The following is a 14,905-nucleotide window of genomic DNA, read 5'->3' as shown; positions in this document are numbered from 1 at the left end:
ACAGGACAACTCTCTGTGCAAAAACTGACACTGATAGACCTTTAGAACCATTGGCATGACCAGATCTCCCCTCCTCAGGTGTGGCCAGACACTCTTCTTAGCTATATGCTCTCCAACCTGACAGGCAACTTCCAGAAGCATCTGTGGGCAGGTCCAGTACTAGCAGGGCTCCAGGGACACCTCATTCCCTGCCTTGAACTGTGCTGTTTCTTCATTCTCTGTGAGCTCTTATTGAATCCCCCTGAGAATCAACTGACCTCTGTTTTTCAAAGTGCAAAGACCACATCTTTATGGCCCTGGGAGAGGACAGGGAGGGAAAGTCACACTGGTATGGACTGTGGTGAGATCGACTGTTGCAGGAGATTCCTCTGAGGCTAAAGTTTCCTCTCAGTTTCTCAGGTGGCCATGAGTCCACCTAGAGCTCTCTGCCTTCCTCCTCCTACACTTGAGGCCCCAGACCTTAGACTGCATGCACCAAACAAAATTGTGGGAACCAGTGTTTGCTCAGCCTTCCCAAGTCCAGTAACCTGGCAGCTTGCGACTCTGGAAACAGCAGCCCTCACTTTTGACTTTCCAGCCCGCCCCATGTGGATGCTGGTCTATTGGTCTACTAGGTTCACTGGAGTAGGACAAGATGCAGTCTTGTCTCATGAAGGCATGGAATGTGTCACATGTAGAGTATCTATGTATGATACCATCACAACAGACAAGATTGCAGACATTTTTACCACACTTTTCACTGAATTGTGCAATGTGTCTTGAATCATGTCTTCCCACAGTGGGTGCCTTCTTTATGTTGATCAAGCGGGAGCCCAAACAACTGCTTCCATGTATCTCACAGGCATGGGAGCCCCCAACTCCTGTGTGGCTACACCGAAGGGGAGTTCTGCCCCACTATGGAATCTGGAACATCCTTTCTAATGCAAAAGTGCTTTCCCCAAGGCCTAAAGAAAGTGAGGTCCCTGGCACAAAGCTTCTTCATGCAGGAAGGGAACATCACACCAGAAAAATCCCCAGGCCTCACTGAGTCTACCTGCAATTCAGGTGAGCAGACACGCTCAAGCAGCAAAACCAATGTGTGCGGCTGCTGCATACACCTCTCTGGACCAGCTGGTGAGACAGGGTGGTTTAGTCTGCCTGAAAAGGGGAGTTCACTCACCACCACAATGCTGTTGCAGGTACATGCAGTACTCAGCCCACTGGGGCTGACAATGCACTATGAGCTCGGTCCTCTGATCCCCTAGGTCTCACAAAGCATTTGGTTCTCAGGGATTCATGGCTTCCTCAAGACCCAAGCATGAGGCGACGGTACACTTGGTCTCCGAGGAACAGTCTCACCCTGGGAAGAGCAGCTCCAGCATCTGCTGGCTGGTGATGAAACCTGAGTAAATAGACCTGAAGGTGCTGCACCAGTTGGGGTTCCTACCAAAAAAGACAGGCACCAGTTGGTTCATGAGCTCTGCCTCTCTGTTTCCTTCAAGGATCTCTATCCCACAGGGCTCATCTATGTTCGGAACCAGATCATTTTCACCCTGGTTTGGGACAAAGAATGGTGGGATCAAAAATGGAAATGGTAGAAATACAAAAATGTTTTATCCCAATATAATGAAGTAACAGCAGAATGGGACAGTTCTCATCGGCACACACACACTCACACACACACACACGCACACGCACACACACACACACAGAGCCAGAGTGTGAGTGGTGGGCCATTCATGAGGGATCCTAAATGAGGGCCTGCTCTGCTCACCTGTCCTGTGCTGCTCAGTGTTGCTGTTGAGCTTCTCTGGGAAAGTGTCCCCAGACTCTGGCGTCTAGGATGAAACCTCACCCCCTCTTCCCACACAAGGGCACAGTGGTCCCCCTGAGATTCCTGGGGGCCTGAGGCTCGACATTTTTTGAAACAACAAGAGAACATCCCTCTCGCTCCAGTGTCTCCAACAGACTGAGCTGGGACGGGTTGCTCAGTGAACTGGGTGCCTGGTTACCAGGGTTCCATGTTCCATTGGATCCATTGTCAAGGCACTGAGGTAACATCCTGTGCTGCCTCTACCCGAGCCTCTTATTCACATAAGACTACTCCCCAAACCCGCAAGGACTGCTGATTGCTCCCACCTCAACCCACATCAAGTGCACAACTGAACACATGTTCACCAACAACTACACCCACCTGACCCTGCCTACCTTGGCTCCCCATAGAGTTCCAGCATGAGGATTAAAATCTGAATTCACAAGCAGACCCTCCTTCTCACCAGCTCTGTGATGCTGGACCAAACTTTGTGCCTCTCTTGGGTTTCCCAGTGTCCCCATTCACTTCAGGGTTTGGATGTAGCCTTTGATTTCTAGGATATCATTGGATATATTTGCCCATAAATACCTGTATTATCTCTGAAAACCATAGACAGGACTTGTAGATTATGAAGGCACAAACTTAGAAATGGTACAATCACAATAAGGGGACAAAGAATGCACCCCAACTTAATCAGGCTTGTGTCTCACATAGAATTCTGGACAAGGTTGGTCCCTCTTGGCTGCTGTTCCCACTCTGCACCATGACAAGCTGGAGTAGATGGAGATTCAGAGGTGGACCTCTCTGGTACACACCACCTAAGGCCACTCATGAGATTTCAAATTGCCCAAGTGCCTCTTCTCAGGCTAGGAGGTGGGGGCCTCACAGTTACTCTGTGGTACCACAGCACCCTGCTGCCCAAAGCCAGTTCACCCTCTCCTGGAGGTGGATCAGACTGTCTCTAGACCCATGGGACTAGAATCGGGCAATGGTGATGGCATATCATTTCCAGGATGGAGTTCTGGGAAGCCTATGGCTTCTGTCTGGATCCCTGTCTCCAGTATTGCTTCCCTGTTTCACTTTCGTTCTTGATCCAGGCAATCAACATTTATTCATCATGAGCTGTCCTGTGGACACAGTCCTGTGAGAAAGACATGATAGTGCCATCCTCCCATCAGAGAACCACTGAGGCTCAGCCAAACTGGATCCTCACAAGAACACAGGCATGAGCCCAGAGGCAGATCTTCCCAGCTGAGCCTCAAAGGAGGCTGTAGTCCCAGCCTCCTGAAAACAGAGGTGTCCAGCTGAACCACCTTGGATGCAGGTGCACAGAAACTGATCTCATCAATGCCTGTAGTTGTCAGTCATGACTTAGAGGACTGGTGTTTCAGAACTGTGGACATCAAGGCAGCCTCCACGCTTTGGGGTGTGCACTAGCCCATCCCTCTCTGCCTGGGCCCTCCAAGCCACATTGGCCATGCATCCAACCTCCTCCTGTGGCCAAACTCAATCCTGTTTCCCAATTTCTGTATGGCCACGCTTTCCCCAACACACTGCTCCCAAAATGAGCAGGGCTGACCCCCTCGTGTATTCTGGTTCCAGAGGCAATGCCACCCCAATGAGCCCATCCCCCACACCAAGTGACTCCATCTTTCCTTGTCACACCTGATCCTATTTTGGCCTTGGCTATTGCTCTTTTCTTCCATGTGCATTTGCTTTCAGGTTTTGCATATCTGCAGCCACCGTAGGGTAGAACTCATGGTGGTGACTGCGTCATGTCCATGCTGACAGGACCCTTGGATGGGTAACTGCCAGATCACAGTCATGAGTGAACAGAAGAGAATTCATTGGAAAGCTCTGTCTGAGTGGCTTCTTTTATCCAGAAATGCTGGTGATGGGAGGACCCATGACATGGGACGCTGTGGACAAAGCAAGACCACAGGCTCTCTTTCCTGGGTCCAGTTGCTCCACTATAATGGAGAGCAGTGAAATTCCTGGTGCTAAAACCAGCCCTGTACCCCAGAAAGGACACTGCTCTCAAAACCTTGACCTGAGTGTGTGTGTCCTAAGGTAATGAGGTTTCAGGTTCCCAGGTGCAAAATTAAGTCCTCTCAAATCCAGGGGCAATATCAGTCTCCACTTTCCCTCTTTCCCTCTGCAGGTCCCAGGGTGTCCTCACCCCAACCATGGTTAGTACCCTAGCCCATTCCAAAATGAGGACCATTGGGTTCCAAAAAGGACTGCCTCTGAGATACTCAGTGTACCAACACCCTCTGCTGAACCCATGATCCTATTCCCCCAAGACCCCAAGATGATTTCTCTTCAGGAAACCCAGAAAAGGGAGAGCACTTTCTAAAGACCCAAGGACGTGAGTGGGTGATGGATGGTTGGATGAATGGACAACTATGGCCACCAGAAAATTCTGGGAACATGTATGTCCTTGGGTCACAGGCCCATGCACCTTTTTCCCCCCATCAATTTTTCTTCTTCTTCTTTTTTTTAACACAAGCGAGGCTTTCCCTTAGAATGCTCCTAAACACAAAGGGGGCCTCATGCTTCAACAGGAAAAAGGTGACGGATGGACCTCCCACTGTGTCTATTTATGATCACTCTGGGGCATCTTCCCATCTTTGGGAAGCATGGAGACACCCCAGCCACCACCAGTACACCATTTCTAAACCTCAAAACCGCCCCTGCCAGAACTCTCCATTCCACTCTGAGCTCTGCCCTCCTGAGCCCTCTGCCTTGATTAATCCTCCGTCACTGCTTCCTCAGTTTCTTGATTGTCCTGATGTGATTTGAACATGGCTCCCAGGGTGCTTGTGGCCCACTACAACCTGCTATGGTCAACTGTTCATGTCCCACAAAGAGATGGTGACACTGTGGAATATGTCTGGGTAGCTCTGGATGATGTGCAGCCCACCCTCCAGGGTTTGATTGTCAAGGAAATGAGTGCAGAGGGAGCCAAGAGGGTTCTGCAAGGTAGAGAAATGTGGCAACGTACTGAGCCTCAACAAGGTGCTCAGGACTCTGGGATCAGATGGTGTGACATGGAATTGCTGGGGGCCCTGAAGAAAGTCCATTCGTTCTGCAGAGACAGTGGACTCCCTCAGTGCTCATCCTGCTGCTGTGCTTCTCAGAGTCCCGGGATGCCCCAGGTGTGTGGAGGTGGGGAAGCCACACGCCATCCCAGGCTGCTCCTCAGCAACTCCACCTGGACTTGAAGCACGCACATCTGCATCAGGTGTCATCACAACAATGTTTCCCTGCCTCCCAGCACAAAAGTGCTCTTAAAGACACTCAGGTTCCACTGGCTCTGGACTAGCCCTTTCCTCTGGGATGCCTGAGTCTTAGTATTTAGGAGGCCACACCAGTTGTCAGTTCCTAGGCTGGGCCCACAGAGACCAGGACAATCTAGGCATTGCTCATACTTCTAGTCTATCATGACCCACGACACAACACCTGGCTAGACAAAAGGGTTCTCTCCACCACTGGGATGGCCCCTCCTACCACCTCAGGACTCATCCTTCAGGCACCTCCTGAACCCACCATGCACACGGCTTTGGTGCACATTGGTCTGCAAAGACGTGGAGGATGGGGGAACCCACAGGCTGGAACCCAATACCCTAGATCCTGGGGCCACAGCTGCCCACTGACATGGACACATAGCTTATGTGCACAGTCACCACTGCCTGACACTGAGACCCAGAATGACACACCTGCAGAATTGGCAGTGGACCCGGATCCCCAGGAGCGGGGTGAGCTGTACCCTTTTGAAAATGACGTTGTCCAAGAAAGAAAAATTTTGTAGGATTTAACTCAGATTCCCAATAATCCCGTTTATAAAAACATAAAGAAGAATGTTCCTTTCTTGGGCCTGTGAAAGGGACTTGAAGTCAGACTGGTGGAAGGGTATGTCCACCTGAGATCTGGAGAGAGACGGTGTGATGTCTAGACAGCAACATGGCTATGCTTAAAGCCCCTGAATGAAAAAGGGATGTTTGGTGTATTCTACCAGAATTTAAAAATAAGGGAATTGCTGATCGACTCTCAAAGGACTGTGTGTGTTGTGATGGTAGAATACAGGAAACAGGGTAACTTATACCATAAGGTTTATTTCTCAAATTCTGCAGGCTGCAAGTCAGGTACCCACATCTGAAAACCTTCTTGTGTTCTCCTGTGGTAGAAGGTTAAACAGGAACAAGGATTTCTTTGAGTAGCCCCTTCCCAAAGGAGGAGACTCCATGGCCTGATCATGTCTTCAAGTTCCCACCTGGTAACACATCATATGGGAGAAAAAACAGAATGAACTCCATGCTCCTCAGACCATCCAAACTTATTGGAATGATTCAGAATGTGTGCAAAATTTCACAAGACATGATCTTGTTATAAAAGAAGAGATAAACTTACAACATGGGGAGAGGGCTCCCTTCTCTGCTCCTGGTCGCGATGTGGGATGTGGTCTTTCAAGCCCTCACTGAGGTTCTGCACACCACCTCCGACTGCCCACCTACTGCATTCCCATGGGGCTGACTCACAGTGAAGCCCTGAAGGTTCTCAAGTCTGGAAATCAGAAACATCACAGGAAATACATGGGAGGTCTGTTCCAAGTGCACGGAGAATGTCACAGTCCTCACATGCTCAAGTCTCTTTTAAAAATGCCAGAGTATTTCCATATCTTCCACCCGTAATGATGCTTCTGACACTTAATACAATAAAATGGCAATGTAATTCTCCATAACCCTGTATGATCTAGGAAACAATGACAAGTAACTGTCCACAGAGATACAATTTCTTTCCTGATGGTTTTGATTTGCAGCTGCTGGGACTGTGGAAGGAGGAGGATGGGCACAGGGCCAACTGCATTTTCTTGCTTTGCATCCAGGGGAGGAAAAACTACCGCCAAGATGAGGGCTTATAGGAGCTGATATCCTTCAAGTCAACATCTGGACACATCTGGTCTTAAGGCCTATAAACCTTCAAGGAGAGGATTCAAGCACCTGCCTACTAAAGAAAGAATCCAAAATAATAACTTATATCAAAGGGTATCAAGCATTGGGCTTTCAGGAGGGAGGGGGTCAGTCCACTTTCTAGGACACATGCCATAGGCAATAGGCATTGGCTGGAAAGCATTCACATCCTGAACACATTCTTCACTTCAAAACACTGAGAATGACTGACATTCATTTCTTGTGACCTTGCTCTCCAGCAAATTTTTCTTCAAAAATTCAAAGGAGCAACTCACAGAAGCACAAAGAAAGGGATGTTAATTACAGGTCTTAGTGTAAAAAATAGGACTGTTATTTGTTGTGTTTTCTATATTTTAAATGAAATTTCTCCTGCATTACCTCCACAAACATCCAAACGGGAATGTTTAAGACATTCCAAATTGGAAGAGAACGTATACTTGCCAAAGAGGCAGTGTCAAGAATTTTGACACTCCAAATGTAGTGTGTGTTTCAGAGGCAGTCATAGCCTAAATGAGAGAGTCCTGCAAAATATATTAGGAAGATCAGTGCTCTAGCCCTACCATGCAAGTGGTATGACCTTGAATGAGCAATGAAGTCTTAGCAACCATCATCACTAAGAACTAATTCAATGAATAAAGGTCCTCAAGTATGAAGTTACAAAATGTGTGGTAAGTATGGAGGAGGAAGGGTGGGAGAATTCTCCCACTCAAACAAAATAAGGAAGGACTGTACCAGTGGTGAGGCTGCTGGGGGGCCTAGAATCTGGCCACACAGTGGGATTCCAAACCTCAGATTCACTGAGCCCAGGACACAAGAGCAGGCTATAGTCCAGGGACACTGGAGAGGCCCAATGGCAATGGAGGTTGAGAGTAACAAGGTACCTGCCTGGACCCTTAACCCCCTACTCTAAGCAGGGCTGGACGAGGATGTCAGAGACCAGCCACACCAATAGGCCTTCACAAGAACCCTGAGTGGCTGCAGCCTGCATCCGGCTCACTGAATCAGGGTGATGCTCTCACAAAGCAAGAGCACTGCCTGTGATTTGAGGAGAAGCTCACGTACTCAAGGCAGAATGGCTGGATTGAGCAATGAGCTCAGGAATGAAATACATGATTAACATGCAAACTAATTATGTTTCTTCCACATCATCAGGGGTTCTGATTCAATTCCATTAAAAAGGTTGGGAAATGGCTTCTACGTATGTTGGGGACTCACCTGTGTGTGAGACTTTCAGGAAAAATGTGATCAAATCCCATGAAGCAGCTCTTCTCTCTTCTAACCCATCTGCAATGCAAGGTACCCGCGGTATACCTGCAGCTCAGTTCTTCCTGCTCAAGTCTTCTTGAAATGAATCATGAATGCTTCTTCTGAAGTGAAGCAGATGCCTGGATTCCCAGGTGCACACGTGTTTGAAGGCACTTTCTTCCTGAAAACCAAAGAAGAAAAAACAGTTCATTGGTGAGGCACAGAGTCCATTATCAACGATCTCTCCTCCCAGGAACCTTCCACATGACCATTTCCACACTCATGGAACAATGCTTTAGTAGTCAAGCATAATATGCACACATCCAATCAGCAGGTGACACCCAGCATCCATTCATACAAATGGGAAACATCAGCACTGGAATCTTATCCTTATTCACAAAAATGATGAGGAAAAGAATAAAATGGATAGAAGACTTCTCATTTCACTATCACATACCTGCTGTAATTCCCTATAAATAATACCCCCCAAAATAAAAAGTATGTCAGAGATGTGTCAACTTTTCAAAGGAGGACACTTGAAACACTGTGTTCTTTCACGAATATTTATGTGTGCTATAGTCCTGCCTAAAGTTCTTTTAGAAAGGAGCACATAGAATAGAATCTTTTAAAATCTAACATTTGCTTGTAAATATTACTGGCTGTGTCAGGCATGGCTAAGTGAAAGATGGGACTTGTGATCATCAGAGAATGCATTGTTGTAGCATGTGGGTCCCCGATTCATATATGGCACGTGGTAACTTATGGAAGCTGGGGAGGTAATAGCAATGAGAAAGCTGACTGAGCAGATGACCTCAGGCATACTGAGGGAGGGATATGCCAAACTGAAGACCAGGTTCAACCTAACCATTTGTAGGTTGGTCCTAGATCTTCTGCTTTTAAAAATGGTGAAAAAATGCAGCATTAATGGAAAAATACCTAAAATCTAAAATTGGGTCATTCCAATGGCGTCCAATTACACATCTGATATAATGGTCTGCCAATTTGGGAATTTTGTTCAAAAAAACACATGATGACAGACCTAAAGATAAAACCTTCCTCTTCTCCAGGATGCCTACAAATACGTTTTACTTGGCTCAGATGCAAATAACTTTGAATAGAATTTTTGACTTCTGAACAAACCTATTAAATATTATATGACACAAGTCACAAGGTTTTTCTTTATAAAATATTCTGCTGGGCTGGGGAGATAGCTCAGATGGTAAAGTGCTTGCCTTGCAAGCATAAGGCCATGTGTTTGATTCCCAGCACCACAAAAAAAAAAAAAAAAAAATATATATATATATATATATATATATATATATATATATATTCAGCTATTTTTTAAGCCTCACACATAAAATACCTCACAAAATATATGCCGGGAATGACACGAAGGATGAGAAAATGGGTAGGAATCGTTCTTAAATGTACACGTATACTCGGAAGTTTAGGAAAAGGAATGGATACATTGCCTGTTCAAGATTGCTCTCAGGCTGCAGTAGTCTGGGATGGCTATCCCACAGCGATGGCTCCATGTCACTGAACCAACCCAGCGTTTCTCAAAAACCTGATGCACAGCCAACAAACCTCAGTTTGATGGCACCTAAATGGCTGCCTAAAAAATTTATCCACTTATTTGACCCGTTAATTAATTCATACAACTTTACCACTTCAACCAAATCACAGAAAATTGTAAACAGATAATCATTTGCTTTGCTCCCTTTATTTCCTTTCATTACCAAAAGATGATCAATTCTATGCTTCAAGGGACACATATTTATTACAGAGTGTCTAAGATCCTGATGATATATTTTATCTCAGTCTATGGTATGGCTTCATTATTTTATTATTTTGTAAATAATATTATTGTTTTGTAAATAATAAAATATAACTTTGTATTTTGAATCTATCATCCAATACTTTTCTTCTCAAATTGGTACACCAATTTCTGTGCTTACTTACTGTTTAGGAATTTTACTAATTGAAAGTTCTAGAGGACCTGATAATGCTTGTGATGGACAAACTACCCCACATTCTCCAGAGAGTGTTCATGAGCAGAAAGAAAAAAAGTTGTCAAGTAGAAGAACGAACATGGGGATCAGGAGGAACCTCATTTTCACAAGAGAAAATCCCCCCAAAGTGAAAAGCATTTGAAGACATGTTAAGAAAAAATACCAATGAAAACAGTGTGGTGTCACTTTCTAACCGCTACACATCAAAAGGTACAAAGCTAGATGATAAAATGCAGGCAACATGTGGACAATTTGAGATATTCAGAAGAGCCACTTGGAAGTGCTTAGTCAAAAAAGTAAACATACGTTCTTTGATCCAGAAATTCCACCTGTGGGTACACAACCTAATGATGCTTAAGTAGTTTCAGAAGGAAACATGCAGAGGGATATTTATGCTCATGTTCCCTGCAGCCGCCTCACCTGTGCTTACTGTGAGTTGAGGATGACCTGGATGCCCACTGCTGGGAAAGTCAACAGCTAAAACTCTAGTGGAGGCAAATCTTCATATGTTAAAAGTAATCATTTAGAAATAGGCGATTAAATATCCCAGTAAAATTCCTGAATTCAAATTCTTCCCTTCCTATCTACCAACAATAATGCTTGGTCTAGACACTGGGATACTTAAAGGAAGAAAAAAGGATATAATACTATGTCATTTTTAGCTTTCTTAAGTACAAAAAAAGGAAATATAATCTTTACACATCCAAGAGCTGTTATGCATACTACAGGAGATTTTTGTGGACATGGTTGTAAATGATTACCTTCTCAGATACTGTCCGTGACTTGCCAAATGCAAAGACCTATGAAGAATTTCAGCCTCCACACATGAACTCATCATCAAAAGTCTTCACAGTCTACAGGTGCTTCACACAATGGCCGAATGGGCGGTTGGCACCCATCCAGCCCTGGTAAGTCAGAATCTGGAGTTGTATACATTCTCAGGGCATTTGAATAAACATCACAGCTTAGCTTCCAGATTAAGGACTACTTTGTTGGTAACTTATAAGTTACTAACACACTTTCTTCTTCTAGGACTAGATGTCCCAGATCAACGATGTCAGCAAGGAAAGTCTACATATGAAAATTAGAATATGAAAACTATTTGCAGTTAATGTCCACCTTCCCTTGTGCACCAGAGCAGTGTCAGAGAGGATATGTATTTAGGATAGGATACAACTCACTATGAGTGCCAAGAAGAAACTTTTATTACAATAGGCAACCTAAACTCTGACTCCCTAACACCTTTCAAACTCTTGCTGTGATCACATCTAAAATGTACCTTGATGATAGTTCATACATGGCTCAGAGGTGACATTACTCATTTTGATTCTCATTCTGTGAGCCCAGTGAAATTAAGCACATTTGACATTCATGGTTTAGAGCACAAGACTACTACAGACACAGTGCTCAGGCTGAGCCCTTCTACTTTCCCTTTCCTCAGGGGATTCCGATAGCCACATTGTGTCACACAGTTGTGTGTCCCTCTGAGGACCCAGTAGTGGTTATGGTGGAACTAACCCCCACACAACACCTCAACACCACATCAAGCTGGGCTCCAGAGTCTCCAACCAGGGGTGTCTTATGAGACATGAAAATCCCCCCTGCCTCCTGACACCACATGACATGACTACTTCCATGGTATGTGGACATTTCTATCAAAGTCAGAAACACATAACAACCTCCTTTGAGTCAGTCAAAGGGATCTCCCCCTTATATGCAGAGCTGACCTAGATGCCCTGGCCAGAGCAGGACTTCTACAGAGAGCACTGGACACAATTTCATAGAGAAACACTCACCGGGCACTGTACAGCAATGTCTGGTGAACATTTCAATGACCCTACCTGCTTAATGCTTACATACTAAGAAGAAAAGGTGCTTAGTTACTCCCAATTAGTAAAAACAACATAGCATCCAGTGACATGTTAAAAATGAGGCACAAGTTCCAGGTCAACCTCAAAAACTTAGCAAGTCCCTAAGCAATTTGAGACCCTGTCTCAAAAAAAAGGGCTGGAAGAGAAATAGAGGGCTGGGGATAGAGCTCAGTTGGTAGAGTGCTTGCCTTGCAAGCACAAGACTCCAGGTTCAATTCCCAGCAACGCAAAAAAAAAGAGAGAAGTACAAAGTTGACCATTTGTGAGATAAGTGCTCTGTTCTCCTAACTCATGATACATTACCAGTGATTCTCATTAATCCATTTCTATATTCTTTCCACACTCACCAATTTATATCACATCTTCACTTTTCTCTTGACTCTCATCATAGAGTGCAGAGAATGAAATTCTGATTCTGGCAGAAATATGGCAGAACTTATCAGAAAGAAATTAGATGACAAGGTTATAGAAAAAGATCTGCATTCCACCACATTGGATGTTGGGAAGCAGAATCCATGGCAAACTATTCATTATGTCCTACTGGAATCATGGTCCACTTTATTCCTCTATCACAGAAAAATGTTTTCTTATCTTCTTTTGTTCAAGAGCTTATGCACAGCCAGGCATGCTGACACTCGCCTGTAATCCCAGTGGTTCAGAAGGCTGAGGCTGGAGGATTGCAAGTTTTAAGCCAGCCTCAGCAAAAGCGAAGAGCTGAGCAACTCAGTGAGACCCTATCTTTAAATAAAGTACAAACTAGGGCTGGAGATGTGGCTCACTGGTTGAGTGTCCCTGAGTTCAATTTGTGGTATGCACCCCACCCTCAAAATATAGATTACCCAGTTACACTAGTAAAAAACACTACCATCTATTTTTTCTACGTTAAAAAAAAAAAAAGGAAAGAACTGCAAGTGCAATAGAGAATCAACCAACTCAGGAAAATGTATACATTTCTGATTTCCAGGAATGGCAACCTTTTATTACTCTACTTGAGGACTCTAATGTCTGTGGGCATACCACTTTGTGTCTGTAACATTTCAACTGGACTCCACTAGAGACAACACTTAAAACAATCTACAATCTATATGAAGGGGGAAAAAATGCTTAATTTTACAAAAAAATTTAAAATAGGTTTCCCTGACTTTATTGTCTCAACATAAGGTAACTGAAATTTAGACATATAAAATTTAAAACACACACAAAGACCCACAAAACAGAGGTAAACAGAATGTAAATAAGTGAGATTCCACCACAGTGACCAAGATGCATCCGGAGTCACTGGAAAACAACAAAAAAAAAGAAGGACAATGTACTATTTTACAGTACCTCATTTTTAACCAAGATGAATATTTTCAACACAATACCTGCACATTTCCATGGAGTTCTCTGCAATAGACTCACTGGCTTCTTGGCACACATATGAAGTCTTTTTTGGGCTATGTATGCAGCTGAAAGATGTCACCGACTTGCTCTCACATTTCCACACTGCCGCAAAAAAGAAACAGAATGTCTGATATTCTACTCAATAAACCTTGAAGTGGACCAAACATCATACTTTGTTCCATATTTCAAAATTATCAAATGCAATTTCAACTCAAAAAGTATTCGTTATTAGGGGAAAAGCAAGCATAACCTCTTACACACACTGTTGTAATCTAGGACTGACATTTCCTAGATCCTCATTTCTTTAACACGTGCTACTTCACATTCCTTAGAGCTGTCAAGTTCATTCTCATCCAAGCTGAATACACATCCCTGCTCACATGGCAATGTGAGCATATTTCCACCCACACCAAGCATCAGCAAACATTTAGGTTTTCAATAAAAACTTAGGCTTCGCCATTTTGGAAACATCTTCACCCCTGTGGGCTCAGTTTTCTCATCTGTAAAACAAAAAGTTCAACAGGACTACCTCATGGTTTCCTGAAGTCTAATAAAGGAACCGGGTGCTCAGGCAAGCCTGAAAGGTGGCATGCAAACAATACATTTTAGCGACAAGGCCCAGTCACTGGGAATCAGTCCATGTCATATATCGCATGGGGCCCAAAGCGATCTGATCCAACTCTCTCCCAGGGTGGAACCTGGAGCCCACAGGACCGAGCGCCTTGCTGCCTCCCTAAGTCACTGCTCTCGCCGCTGCTCCACTAGAGACACCTTCCTATGTTGCACTGCTTCACTTAATGCTTCAAACACCGGAGGGTCTCCTGGCGCTGTCAGCCAGGAGCAGGAAGAAAGCAGCAGGGGTTTCGAGGCGGGAAGTTGGGGAAGAAAGAGAGACGCGGGAGAGAAACAAGGTGGCGGGTTGCCGGTGGCCGTGAGTGGACACCGAAGTACCTGGAGGCGGCTCCTCTCCACGCGGCCTCCCTCGCCCTGGCGGAGGGTCCTCCTCCGTCGCCCTCCACTCTGCAGGGCGCCTGCTGGCCGGGCATCCTCTTCACCTGGAGTCCGGGTCCCAGGCGAGGCTGCTGCGGCCACGCCGCCCTGGACAGGACCCTGGAGCCGAGACCACACCCGGCTGTGAGCGGAGTCCCCGCGGAGGACCCGCCCTCGGGAGAACGAGGACAGCGCGGGACCGGGCGGCGTCGGTGGGGAGGCCACGAGGAGGGCCTGAGGGACAGGCAGCCGGGAGGGAGCCTGCGAAGGCGGCGGCAGCGCCCTCCCGAGTCCCACCCCGTCCCCAGGCCTGGCGCGGGGGTCTCGGCGCCGAGTCCGTGGCCGCTCCCGCAGCTCACCTTCCACGATGCCCGCCAGGACCAGTGAGCCTACCGCACACCCACAGCCTGGGCGCGACCAGGCGCCACTGCGGGTCAAAGTTCGCGCCCTGGGCTAGGCCCCGCCCCTCCCGTCTCCGTGGCGACGGCTCCCCGCGCTTCCACTTCCGCCTCTGCCTTCGGAGGCGGTTCCCCGAGTGCCCCGCCTGCCGGGTTGTCAGCTCAGCCCGCGGACTCAGGGTGCGGCAGGACACAAACTCCGTCGGGGTGAGTCCTGCGACTGCCTCATCGTGTTCACGACCGT

At 46.2% G+C, this 14,905-nt stretch overlaps 1 long non-coding RNA gene across 2 annotated transcripts; it reads right to left on the bottom strand.

The window, feature by feature from the left end:
• Positions 1-6,071: 6,071 nt before the first annotated feature.
• Positions 6,072-14,686, bottom strand: LOC124962720 (uncharacterized). Of its 2 annotated transcripts, XR_007104563.1 has the most exons (5): positions 14,623-14,686; positions 14,225-14,383; positions 13,255-13,375; positions 7,978-8,188; positions 6,072-6,799 (listed from the first exon to the last, which is right to left on the bottom strand). It is a non-coding gene; the product is annotated as an uncharacterized LOC124962720 (long non-coding RNA). The 2 variants fall into 2 exon arrangements; XR_007104562.1 differs by lacking the exon at positions 14,623-14,686 and having other exon boundaries at positions 14,225-14,612.
• Positions 14,687-14,905: the final 219 nt, after the last annotated feature.

This window comes from Sciurus carolinensis, chromosome 13, assembly GCF_902686445.1.
Source record: "Sciurus carolinensis chromosome 13, mSciCar1.2, whole genome shotgun sequence".
Classification (NCBI taxonomy): Eukaryota; Metazoa; Chordata; class Mammalia; order Rodentia; family Sciuridae; genus Sciurus; species Sciurus carolinensis.
The sequence above is the reverse complement of the archived record's forward strand: the minus strand, read 5'-3'. Positions and strand labels throughout refer to the sequence as shown.